General features: G+C 41.4%; 1 protein-coding gene across 2 annotated transcripts in view; it reads left to right on the top strand.

Annotated features, from left to right (window-relative positions):
* The window catches only part of LOC141083487 (potassium voltage-gated channel subfamily A member 1-like), a 120,328-nt gene that overhangs the window by 4,502 nt on the left and 104,223 nt on the right, over positions 1-11,603 (top strand). The window lies entirely within an intron of this gene.

Here is an 11,603-nt window from a genome sequence, read left to right as displayed (position 1 = left end):
CATCTATCTATCTATTTATTATCTATCTATCATCTATTATCTGTCTATCTATCTATCTCTATCTATTATCTATCATCTATCTATCTATCTATCTATTAACTATCTGTTATCTATCATCTATTATCTATCTATCTATTATCTATCTATTATCTCTCTATCATCTATTATCTATTATCTATCTATTTATTATCTATCTATCATCTATCTATCATCTATTATCTATCTATCATCTATTATCTATCTATTATATCTATTATCTATCTATCTATCATCTATCTATCTATTATCTATATATCTATTATCTATCTATGATCTATCTATCTTTCTATTATCTATCTATCATCTATCTATCTATCTATCTATCTATCTATCTATCTATCTATCTATCTATCATCTATTATCTATCTATCTATCTATGATCTATCTATTATCTATCATCTATCTATCATCTATAATCTATTATCTATCTATCTATCTATCATCTATCAATCTATCTACCTATCTATCTATATATTATCTATCTATCTATTATCTATCATCTATCAATCTATCTATTTATCTACCTACCTATCTATCTATCATCTATTATCTATCTACCTATCTATCTATTATCTATCTATCTATTATCTATCTACCTATCTATCATCTATTATCTATCTATCTATCTATTATCTATCTATCTATCTGACATCAGGCTGCATTGTGACTGTCTCCCACTAGTCTTTCTCGCTGTTTTCCGTGGGGTCGCACAGTTCGGCGCTCCTCTGTCCCCTCCCCCAGATTTGCCTATATGCTGCTGTCTACTTTAATAACTGCAGTGATGACTTGAGGGAACTATAACCGGTGACAACAGTGCAGCGGGTTCTATAGAATGAAGCTGTGGAAACAATGCATTGCTGTGGTGTAATCTGTTCCCAGGATGTGGCCCAGCACCATATGTGATGTGTGCAATGTATTTATCAGGCCACGTCTATTAGTTACATTGGACTGCAGCCACAGTGTATGGCGAAGGCCAGAATGGGGTTTTCTGTGTGATGGCTCTAATGAATAGACCATTAATTGTCCATTAGTGGGCAGCCTGAGAATGGCTCCGCTGGGTGTTCAGACTGCTGGTGCTTCACTATGGTGATCTATGGGAAACCGGCAATATTGCCCTTAGAGGGGCTGTCCAGGGAAGAAACAACACACCTCCAGGTCCAGCCGGCTTCAAACACTCTTCCCGCTCTGCGGCACCGTCACCAAAACAAAAAGACAAAACTTGATGAATTTCTTCCAGTAACAGCGCCACCACTCTCCATAGATTGTGTCTGGTACTGCAACTCAGCTCCAATGGAATGAATAGGCCTAAGCTGCAATACCGCACACATCCTGTGGCTGGATGTGGTGCTGTTTTTTGTGATCTCGCTTCTTGAACATGTCCCCTTTAGATGCGGCAATGTATCACCCCCAGAGTACACGTCCTAATGTTTTCCCGCATTCATTTGTTTTAATATCTTGAGTAAAAAATCAGAAATCTCGATTTCGTTATGTAATTATGAAGGCAGGTGCGTAATTAAAGAGTCGTTCTGAGCACAGTACGGCAAAGCAGGTGCATTGGGCACAACACCGCGGTGAACTTCACCTGTGAAAGACAGAGTCTAAAAATAAAAACCAGAAAAATCACATTGTATAATTGTTTTGCCGAAACGCGCGTCGGGGTGAGAGCACTGGCACTCAGAGATCCTGCAATCCCAGGCCATAACATCTAACCAGATAAATTATTTAATATTTCATTATATTACCTTACCCTTAGTTGGGTTTGGTTCTGTGCAACATATAGACCTCAGGGGGCCATATAAGACAGCCTTCTTTATTATACATATTGCAGGTATATGGATATACCCGTATAGGTTATCTCTGCCAGTGCGCCGTGTTTTTTTGCACGTGCATGTTTTATCTTTCTCTTCTCTCCCTCTACCTGGTTGTGTCCAATAAACTTTCGTACTTTATATAAAAGTTGGGTTTTTTCGTGGTTAGGTACTAACAATACAGGGTGCCCAAACTTTTGCATCAGACCATTTTCCTTTTTGAATTTTTTAAAATGTAAAGGAAGAATATATATACTCAAAGTTTTTGAAGAGTTTTGGAAGAGGATTCAGAGAGTTTCTGCTCAGACTGTGCAGACACCAAGCGCACAGAGTCTTACACCGGGCTAACGTCACACGCACTACACAATATATACTATCATCGTTCTTGTTCGAGGGTCATTTGTCCTCTGACGCCAGTTCTTGGTCGATAACTCCTTGTGAGAAATGTTATGGCAGACATACTGGTAATAACTAAGTTTCCAAAGTACAGAACTGATGTAAAAATTGTTGTAAAGATTATGGCACAAAGTAAGCGTTCAGCAATTTTTGATATCTCAATTTCTATTAAAACACAAAACTAGTAGTCATTGTAATTTTCACACTGACCACTAACGATATTTTAGATTCTAACTTCCTGTCCTTTCAGGAAGAATTTTACAGCAGTTTCCTTATCATCAGATGCAGGATTACAATGACTGATAGCACCTCTATATACAGTAGAAAACACTGGATCCACCATTCACAATAGGTGATGTCACAGCTCACCTCCTCCCCCTCCTGTACAATGAATGATAACACCTCTATATACAGTAGAAAACACAGGCTCTACCATTCACAATAGGTGATGTCACAGCTCACCTCCTCCCCCTCCTGTACAATGACTGATAACACACTGATAACACCTCTATATACAGTAGAAAACACAGGATCCACCATTCACAATAGGTGATGTCACAGCTCACTTCCTCCTCCTCCTGTACAATGACTGATAACACCTCTATATACAGTAGATAACACAGGATCCACCATTCACAATAGGTGATGTCACAGCTCACCTCCTCCCCCTCCTGTACAATGACTGATAACACCTCTGTATGCAGTAGATAACACAGGATCCATAATTCACAATAGGTGATGTCACAGCTCACCTCCTCCCTCTCCTGTACAATGACTGATAACACCTCTATATACAGTAGAAAACACAGGATCCACCATTCACAATAGGTGATGTCACAGCTCACCTCCTCCCTCTCCTGTACAATGACTGATAACACCTCTATATACAGTAGATAACACAGGATCCACCATTCACAATAGGCGATGTCACAGCTCACCTCCTCCCCCTGTACAATGACTGATAACACCTCTATATACATTAGATAACACAGGATCCACCATTCACAATAGGTGATATCACAGCACACCTCCTCCTCCTTTACAATGACTGATAACACCTCTATATACAGTAGGTAACACGCATCCACCATTCACAATAGGTGATGTCACAGCTCACTTCCTCCCCCTCCTGTACAATGACTGATAACACACTGATAACACCTCTATGTACAGTAGATAACACAGGATCCACCATTCACAAGAGGTGATGTCACAGCTCACCTCCTCCCCCTCCTGTACAATGACTGGTAACACACAATCTTTGAATATTCTTGGAGAACAGGAGAAGTCCCAGAAGACTGGAGAAGAGCAAATGTTGTTCCTATCATCAAAAAGGGGAAGAAGGTGGACCCAGGCAACTATAGGCCGGTGAGTCTGACTTCTATACCAGGAAAGATCTTTGAACAAATTATTAAACAACATGTATGTCAGTACCTGGATAAGAATGAAGTGATCAAACAGAGTCAGCATGGGTTTGTAACTAATAAGTCATGTCAGACTAACTTAATTTCCTTCTATGATGGAACCACTGATTGGGTGGATCAAGGAAATGCTGTAGATATAGTATATCTTGACTTCAGCAAAGCATTTGACAAAGTCTCTCATACAATCCTTATTGAAAAAATGACTAAGTATGGAATGGACAAGGCAACTGTTAGGTGGATTCATAACTGGCTTAGTGATCGAACCCAAAGAGTGGTCGTAAATAGCTGCACATCCAGTTGGAAGAATGTCTCAAGTGGGGTACCACAGGGTTCTGTCCTGGGCCCTGTATTGTTCAACATCTTTATCAACGATTTAGATGAAGGAACTGAGGGTAAACTGATTAAATTTGCTGATGACACAAAGCTAGGAGGGATAGCTAATACTAGAGAAGAGAGAGAAGATTCAAAAAGATATAAATAAACTGGAAAAGTGGGCAGCAACTAACAGAATGGTTTTTAACAGGGAAAAATGCAAAGTACTACATCTGGGCAATAAAAATGAAAAAAGCATATACAGAATGGGAGGAATAGGGCTAAGCAACAGCACATGTGAAAAAGACTTGGGTATACTAATAGATCACAGACTGAATATGAGTCAACAGTGTGATGCAGCAGCAAAAAAGACAAATGCAATTCTAGGATGTATTAACAGAAGCATACAGTCTAGATCACGTGAAGTCATTATTTCCCTCTACTCCTCTTTGGTCAGACCTCATCTGGAATATTGTGTCCAGTTTTGGGCACCACATTTTAAAAAAGACATCAACAAACTGGAGCAAGTTCAGAAAAGAGCGACCAGAATGGTGACCGGTCTGCAAACCCTGTCTTATGAGGAAAGGTTGCAGGATTTGGGAATGTTTAGTTTGCAAAAGAGAAGACTGAGAGGAGACTTAATAGCTGTCTACAAATATCTAAAGGGCTGTCACATTGTAGAAGGATCAACTTTATTCTCATTTGCACAAGGAAAGACTAGAAGCAATGGGATGAAACTGAATGGGAGGAGACACAGATTAGATATTAGAAAAAACTTTTTGACAGTTAGAGTGATCAATGAGTGGAACAGGCTTCCATGAGAAGTGGTGAGTTCTCCTTCAATGGAAGTCTTCAAAAAGAGGCTGGACAGACATCTGACTGGGATGATTTAGCGAATCCTGCTTTGAGCAGGGGGTTGGGCCAGATGGCCCAGGAGGTCCCTTCCAACTCTACAATTCTATGATTCTATGATTCTATGATTCCTCCTGTACAATGACTGATAACACACTGATAACACCTCTATATACAGTAGAAAACACAGGATCCACCATTCACAATAGGTGATGTCACAGCTCACTTCCTCCTCCTCCTGTACAATGACTGATAACACCTCTATATACAGTAGATAACACAGGATCCACCATTCACAATAGGTGATGTCACAGCTCACCTCCTCCCCCTCCTGTACAATGACTGATAACACCTCTATATACAGTAGAAAACACAGGATCCACCATTCACAATAGGTGATATCACAGCTCACCTCCTCCTCCTGTACAATGACTGATAAAACCTCTATATGCAGTAGAAAACACAGGATCCATAATTCACAATAGGTGATGTCACAGCTCATCTCCTCCCTCTCCTGTACAATGACTGATAACACCTCTATATACAGTAGAAAACACAGGATCCACCATTCACAATAGGTGATATCACAGCTCACCTCCTCCTCCTGTACAATGACTGATAAAACCTCTATATGCAGTAGATAACACAGGATCCACCAATCACAATAGGCGATGTCACAGCTCACTTCCTCCTCCTGTACAATGACTGATAACACCTCTATATACATTAGATAACACAGGATCCACCATTCACAATAGGTGATATCACAGCACACCTCCTCCTCCTTTACAATGACTGATAACACCTCTATATACAGTAGTACAGTAGGTAACACGCATCCACCATTCACAATAGGTGATATCACAGCTCACCTCCTCCTCGTGTATAATGACTGATAACACCTCTATATGCAGTAGATAACACAAGATCCACCATTCACAATATGTGATGTCACAGCTCACCTCTGCCTCCTGTACAATGACTGATAACACCTCTATATACAGTAGATACCACAAAATCCACCATTCACAATAGGTGATATCACAGCTCGCCTCCTCCTCCTCCTGTACAATGACTGATAACACCTCTATATACAGGAAATAGCACAAGATTGACCATTCACAATAGGTGATGTCACAGCTCACCTCCTCCTCCTCCTGTACAATGACTGATAACACCTCTATATACAGGAAATAATACAGGATCCACCATTCACAATAGGTGATGTCACAGCTCACCTCCGCCTCCTGTACAATGACTGATAGCATCTCTATATACAGTAGATAACACAAGATCCACCATTCACAATAGGTGATGTCACAGCTCACCTCCTCCTCCTGTACAATGACTGATAACACCTCTATATACAGTGGATAACACAGGATCCACCATTCACAATAGGTGATATCACAGCTCACCTCCTCCTCCTGTACAATGACTGATAACACCTCTATATACAGTGGATAACACAGGATCCACCATTCACAATAGGTCACAGCAGACCTTGGTCTCTCTCTTCCCAATGATCTTTTCACGTGCTCATTAGCTGCTTCAGTACAAAAAATAGTATGAGTCTGTTCATTGTGGCTAATGTATGTGTGCATTTCCTGAAACAATGGGAATTTAAAGTCTATAAGAGCCCCCAGTGGTCAGTGTGAACACTGCAAGCTTTCTATTATTTTACATACAGATTGTGATATGGTAAAAAAAAGTATATTTTTTGTGTAAATATATTCTACAAAAAGCCTGATTGTAACAGCAGATCATGTTCTGATGATCGCCTCCGTTTAAGCCGTTCATCGCTATTTTTTGCAACTGGCATTTTAACCGATTCTGTTTTTCGAGTATACAATCAGCCAAGGGCCGCATTTCCCGTATGCGCAGATGTTAATTAGTGCAATTAATTGAGACAGTAATTAATCTACTTGTGCTCAGAAGGAGAGGTCCTTAAGGATGTGGACACTCCCTTGCTTTTAATAATCTGTGGTTTGCACAAACCAAAGTGTATCCGGCCGTATTGGGTATACAGCAACCCTGCCGGTTACAATGGAAATCAACAGTTCTAATAGAGAATGTTCATGGAAACGGCTGCATCCGACAATATCGGGGGAATCCTGCCTGTTCGGGTGTTGGGTCACGGCTAGAGTTGGTGAAAATTGATTCATAGGACCCGGTCCAACCTGTGACTGCCGAATGGGAGCCCTAAGAACCACCTCCTTCCTCTCAGGATCAGCGACTCTTCTTTAGATTAAAGGGCCTGGTGTGACATATCTATTGCAGGAGACAGGGATGCTGGGAGGGTATCCGACTGATGGCCAAAGATCTCTGACATGGCCGATGGACTGGGTCCTGCGAAGTAACTTACACCATCTCTACTTGAATTAAAAAATCTGTAGCCTTTCCCACCAATGCCGTATTTTAGAAATACGTTGCCTCACTGGGTAGAGAGATAAATTGTACTCTCTAGTGGATAGGTAACAAGCGCAATGACTGGCACATTGTGGAGGCACCGGTGTAGTGGCTGGACAGAAGTACGACCCTACCTGACACATTTAGGACACATTGGAAGGGAAAAAGTTTACTAAGGGTCTTGTGAAGTAACTTACGCCATGTCTACTTGGATACCATGAGAAAAAAATCTCTAGCCTTTCCCACCAATTGCATAATTGCAGAAGTATGTTTCCTCACCGGTGCCCTATATCACGTGGAGCATCTTAGGAGGGCTTCAGAAATTACATGGCGTTACTTGGAATAAATGGGAAACTAATTTATTGCCATAGTATGGATAAAGTTTTTGCCCATGGTCAAGCCATCATTAAAATAAATGGGACACTCATATAAAGAGGCATAATTTGATCATCAGCCAGTATCTGTCTAAGTACAGATATTGGGTGCATGGAGGATGCTGAGATAGGTAAATGGGAGGGGCCAGATTCTGTGAAAAATTTAGAAAGGAGGGGACAGTGATGAGTTAGATTAGTGAAGTGAGGTAATAGGCCTGTCTAAAGAGATGTCTTTTTAAAGCACGCTATGTATTAATCAAATCATCTGGGGTAGTGCATTCCAGAAAACTGGTGAGGCATAAAAGAAGTATTGAAGTGGGAGGTTTGGATTATGGAGGATGTTAGTCTTAGCTTAGTTGCAGATCGGAGAGCACAGTAGGGTGAAAGACTGCGATGAGGGAGGAGATAGGGTGGTGCAGAATTGTGGAGAGCTTTGTGGGTTAGAGATATAAATTGTACTCTATAGTGGATGGGTAACCAGTGCAATGACTGGCACATGGTAGAGGCATTTGTGTAGTGGCTGGACAGAAATACAAACCTGGCTGACGCATTTAGGATGGACTGGAAAGGAGAAAGTTTACTAAGAGAGGGAACGGATAGTAGAAAATTGCAATAGTCAAGACGAGAGTGAAGATGAGCGACCGTAAGAGATTTTGCAATTTCAAGGGTGGGAAAAGGTCGGATTCTGGAGATGTTTTTAAGGTTCAGGTGACATTAGCGAGTGATTGATTAAATATAGGGAATAAAGGAAATTTCTGTGTCAACTTTGACACCAAGACAGAGAGCATAATGCTTGGGGATTATGGTTGAATCACCCAAAGAAATTGCAGTATCGGGTATAGGTAGGTTAGTAGAGGACAAAAATACATGAAGTTTCTAGTATCACTGGGGTATCCCTGGTTCTCATTGAGGAGACATTATGCAAGCAAAGCTTTATGGGAAAAGAGATGCAAATTAACTCTAAGAAGGAGGGAAATTCCTTCCAGTGACACCTATAGGCGGCTGCCATGTAAGTCAAAGTCTGACCCATAACTTGGCAAAGAATGTTGGCTTTCTTCCTCTTGCTAAGTTATATACTTCACAACACATTGAACCCTCGAGTTGAAAGCTATTGATGACGAAAACATGAAAAAAATGGCGGCCAGGGGTGTTATAAATATGGCACATGGCTTTTATATATATTTTTTTGGAGATATTTTTGTAATATCTGAGGAGGACCATGTGTCCTTGTTGACTGGTGTAATCTTGCCTACTGGTTTGAGCTTACAAGGACAATCGCACTAATCGGACCTCAAACTGGATCGAGGCTTAGCAATCCCATGGACCAAAAATGTTATTTTGTATGAATTACTAGGGTCAGGGCATAAATGACCTAAATTCAGTGTCGGTGACTATGTTCGTGCCAGGGGTAATGCAATATGCCTCAGTATGGAAATGTTCGGAATGGGCAGTGAACTGAATCTATGGGTCAGATGAAGGAAGGCTTAGTTATGCCTTTGTTCTCACTTATCATCACCCTCTCCAACACTAGAAACTTGAAATGAATGAATGGATTTGTAACTAGTCCAATTTGTTATGAATTTCCCTAAAACTTCAGATTGGCCATAATCCAAATAATCGATTGTCCTAGCCCAGTTTCTCACCTGTCCTACAAAACAGCTCCCTGTCCTGTCCTACACTTGCTTCAGACTGGACTTCTCATCTGTCTTTAGCTTGGTTCGATCACCTGCCACTGACTAGGTCTCAACTGGAGTGATGCACACGTCATGTCAAATGATTGAGCCCTAGTCAGCGCCAGAAGATCCAGACTAAAGGCCAATTTGAAGACTGATCTGAAGTGAATGGAGGGAGGACTTGGACTTCTCTTCTGTCTTGACCTTGGTTTGGACCATCTGCCGCTGACTAGGCCTCAACTGGAGCAACGCATATGTCATGTGAAGTGATTGAGGCCTAGTCAGCTTCAGAAGATCCAAATCAAAGAACGATTTGAAAACTGATCCGAAGTGAATGGAGGGAGCACTTGGATTTCTCTTCTGTCTTGACCTTGGTTTGGATCATGTGCCGCTGACTAGGCCTCAACTGGAGCAACGCATATGTCATGTGAAGTGATTGAGGCCTAGTCAGCACCAGAAGATCCAAATCAAAGAACAATTTGAAAACTGATCCGAAGTGAATGGAGGGAGGACTTGGACTTCTCTTCTGTCTTGACCTTGGTTTGGACCATCTGCCGCTGACTAGGCCTCAACTGGAGCAACGCATATGTCATGTGAAGTGATTGAGGCCTAGTCAGCTTCAGAAGATCCAAATCAAAGAACGATTTGAAAACTGATCCGAAGTGAATGGAGGGAGCACTTGGATTTCTCTTCTGTCTTGACCTTGGTTTGGATCATGTGCCGCTGACTAGGCCTCAACTGGAGCAACGCATATGTCATGTGAAGTGATTGAGGCCTAGTCAGCACCAGAAGATCCAAATCAAAGAACAATTTGAAAACTGATCCGAAGTGAATGGAGGGAGGACTTGGACTTCTCTTCTGTCTTGACCTTGGTTTGGATCATGTGCCGCTGACTAGGCCTCAACTGGAGCAACGCATATGTCATGTGAAATGATTGAGGCCTAGTCAGCACCAGAAGATCCAAATCAAAGAACAATTTGAAAACTGATCCGAAGTGAATGGAGGGAGGACTTGGACTTCTCTTCTGTCTTGACCTTGGTTTGGACCATCTGCCGCTGACTAGGCCTCAACTGGAGCAACGCATATGTCATGTGAAGTGATTGAGGCCTAGTCAGCTTCAGAAGATCCAAATCAAAGAACGATTTGAAAACTGATCCGAAGTGAATGGAGGGAGCACTTGGATTTCTCTTCTGTCTTGACCTTGGTTTGGATCATGTGCCGCTGACTAGGCCTCAACTGGAGCAACGCATATGTCATGTGAAGTGATTGAGGCCTAGTCAGCACCAGAAGATCCAAATCAAAGAACAATTTGAAAACTGATCCGAAGTGAATGGAGGGAGGACTTGGACTTCTCTTCTGTCTTGACCTTGGTTTGGATCATGTGCCGCTGACTAGGCCTCAACTGGAGCAACGCATATGTCATGTGAAATGATTGAGGCCTAGTGGGCATCAGAAGATCCAAATCGAAGAACAACTTTAAGACTGATCCCAAGTGAGTGGAGGGACGACTGCTTGGGGAGTTGCGGTGACAGGACAAGTGAGGAGCGGGCCTAGAACAGGTGCCTCTACCTCAATCTAATTTCTGTAGATTTGTTCATTTCTGATATTCCCTAAAATTTTCACAAAATATCTAAAGGGCATCATGGCAGGTGTAACAAATATAATTCCCGTTGGCACGAGCTCTCTCAGAAAAGACATGCTGACCACCGATGAGTTGTCACCTTTCGAGGTGGTGTTTATTGCTAAGCGACCGTGTGAACTAATTAAGGCCCGGCCTAGAGAGCTCCGAGCCTGTATAAGTTATTCATTAGGGTGTCTGAAGGATTCCCTGATGAATAATTAAAATGGGAGATTCTGTAGGTATTTATTTATCTTTTTTTTTTTTTCTTAATTCTGTTTCCATTTAAGAAGAAGCTAAACTCAAAAATGCACATTAGAGGAGATTAGTATTCTTACAGGATTATGACATTACCGAGCATTTTAAGTCTTATATAACTTAGTAAAAGAGCATTTATGCCTAAAAATACATACAGTGACCCAGAAAATCAGCCTCGCTCCACTTTATACTGAGGCATTGCGAAATGATGTGGTAACATACAGTGTGGTGGAGTCGGGAAAGAAGGGCGACCACTGACATGGCTTGCCGTTGCGGCTCATCATTAATAATAAGAAAAATCCAATAATATGACCAACATAACCATCTAAATATATATACAGTGAGGAAAATAAGTATTTGATACGCTGCAAATTTTGCAAGTTTTCCCACCTGCAAAGAATGGAGAGGTCTTCCCCTGTGAATTTTCTTTCAATTTAGAG

Source organism: Dendrobates tinctorius, unplaced genomic scaffold, assembly GCF_039654945.1.
Source record: "Dendrobates tinctorius isolate UK_male_01 unplaced genomic scaffold, ASM3965494v1 ptg000020l, whole genome shotgun sequence".
Lineage (NCBI taxonomy): Eukaryota > Metazoa > Chordata > Amphibia > Anura > Dendrobatidae > Dendrobates > Dendrobates tinctorius.
Note: the sequence above shows the minus strand (reverse complement) of the source record. Positions and strands in the feature narration are given on the sequence as shown.